This window comes from Peromyscus leucopus, chromosome 9, assembly GCF_004664715.2.
Source record: "Peromyscus leucopus breed LL Stock chromosome 9, UCI_PerLeu_2.1, whole genome shotgun sequence".
Lineage (NCBI taxonomy): Eukaryota > Metazoa > Chordata > Mammalia > Rodentia > Cricetidae > Peromyscus > Peromyscus leucopus.
Window position 1 is genome coordinate 35,629,961 of NC_051070.1, and position 2,615 is coordinate 35,632,575.

Here is a 2,615-nt window from a genome sequence, read left to right on the forward strand (position 1 = left end):
AAAGGAGTGTAGGAGCCAGGAGGGTCAAGGACACCACGGAAGGCTCATATAATCAAATTACCTGGGCTCAAGGGGCTCACAGAGACTGAACCTACAACCAAGAAGCCTTCATGGGACTGATCTACACAGTCTGCATATATGTTACAGTTGTGTAGTTTGTCCTCTTGTAGGGCTCCTAGCAGTGGGAACAGGGGCTGTCTCTGACTCTTACTAGCTTTTGGGACCCCTTTTCCTTGTACTGGGTCACCTTGCCAAGCTTTAATACATAGGGAGGTGCTCAGTCTTACTGCAACTTGATAGGTCATGTTTTGTTGATTGCCATAGGAGACCTGCCCTTTCCTAAACAGAAATAGAGGCGGAGTGGATTGGAGAGGGAGAAAAGAGCGGGGAGTGGAGGGGGAGGTGCTGCAGGAGAAGAGGGCGGATAGACTGTGTATATAAAGTAAACAAACATATTTATTTATTTAAAAATGGGACCTCATGAAACAGAAACAGCTCCTTTCTTTTTTTTCTATCAGAATTTTTTCTTTTATTTAAGTATCAAGAGATATCACCCAATTACATTTTCATATGGTAACAAGGCACCATGAATATATTGGATATTCTTAAAATAGAGTGAATAACATACAGTATTATAATATTCCTAAGACAGTTCTAATTCCTACAACACGTATGTATATATGTATAATTTTGAATTTAGATGCCTAGGCTCAGTGTGCCGGGCTCTGCTGAAACAGCTCCTTACCTCCTTTCTAATGAAGAATCTAGAACACTTTGTGACCACGGCGAAGTTCCTAGGCAACAACTAACATAATTATCATGTTTTTAGGGAATCCATCTACAACCCAACTGAGCCTGATTGTCCATAAACACATGTACACACATATGTATACACATAAAGATGTATCTATATACATTTGTATATATGTGTGTATATTTTTAATTTTTAAATAATTTGTTGTCCAGGAATGTTTCCTATAAAACATATAGGATTTCTCTTGGTACCTTGAAAATCGCCTAGTTCTTGTTTGATTGGGAATGCATGGTCTGTCATGTAGAAAGGATTATGTAATGCTAAATTATGTCATAAAGAGAGATTTCAGGGATAATCTTGATATGCCAATATTATCTAAACAAAAGTTAATTGTGGAGTTTGTAACAGAGGAAAGTTTAAGACTGAAACACTGGCAAAAACACAAGGTATTGAATATATTAGTGTTAGGACCTTCCTCTGGTGTGTACATGAGGTATACATAAAATAAAAATGAATTTTACATTTCACCTTGGGCAATAACCTCAATATAACTCATTCTGAGTATAGAAAATTTCCCCAGAACAACCAATATCTGAAGATACCTGTTACCTTTCTCATTGAAAAAGGGATATTGACTACACATATCCAGATTTTGTGTATCAAGTATTCATAGATATTTTATATGTTTTATTACTTATGTTTTGGTGCTGTGAAACAGCACCATGATGGTAGAGAAGAGAGAAAGCCCAGAATGAATAAATTCCTGAACCAATGTGCATTGCTGGCATGGACACGGCCATGTCAAAGCTACCAAGGCCTTGAACCCATGGAAAATTTTCAAAGCCATTTTTTTTCCAGTTTCCACAATATAGGCTAGACTCAAGAGGGGTGGAAAAGCTTTGAGGGGGTGTTGGTATGAGTGTGTGCAGACAGTGGCAAGTGCAGCTTCCTCTTCTGGAGTGCTTGTAGCCTTAGATTGCTTGACTACAGAGACGTCCAACCAAGACGATCCAACCTCTTCTCCTGTGCTGAACCTAATAAATACTATGATATTTGAGATTTGATCGTAGCAGACTCCCAGTTTTACAGAGCCTGCATCTGCGGGTCTGTTCTTTCTCCATCTCATTTCTCACAGCACATGTTGAAAAGTGACTTATGGAAGACAGAGTTTATTTGGGCTTAAGATTGCAGAGGAGTACATATGGGTGGGTGCCTGGAGTCTGAACTGAGAGATCAACCATCGTCAGAAAACAGATTGTGAACCGGAAGTGGGTTTTCTCAAAGCCTACCCCCAGAAATAAAATATCCTGCAGCGCTTCACAGTTTAAAATTTTCATATCCTCCTCCAAAAAACACCATCAGCTGTGGACCAATTATTAAAATACCAGCCTGTGATGAACATTCCTCACCCAAACCACCACGTGTATATATGTACATGTGTATATATACATGAATTTTTGCTGATATTTCCAGTAAATTAAATGCTACAATCTGCAACATTTGAAAAAGTATCTCCTATTACATGGCAATATTAATTTTACATTTGGTTAAATCTACAGTAATGACTCAGGACAATGTCATCATTAAACTTTGAATAGTTAAATTCACCTGAGGGAATTCATTTTGTGGTCCTACAATCTTGGGCAAATATTGTCTATAACTGATATTCTGTGTCTTTAAAAATACTTGAAAATGATATGAAAAAAACCACAAGAGAAAATGGGTAAATAAAAACCCAAATCAAAATTTATTGTTTTTTTTTATTATTATTATTGAAAGAAAATGCAGAAGCATGATCATCACCTTATTGTCCGTTTCGTACCTTAGACAATTGGGAAATTTGTAATTTCAAGTACATTGA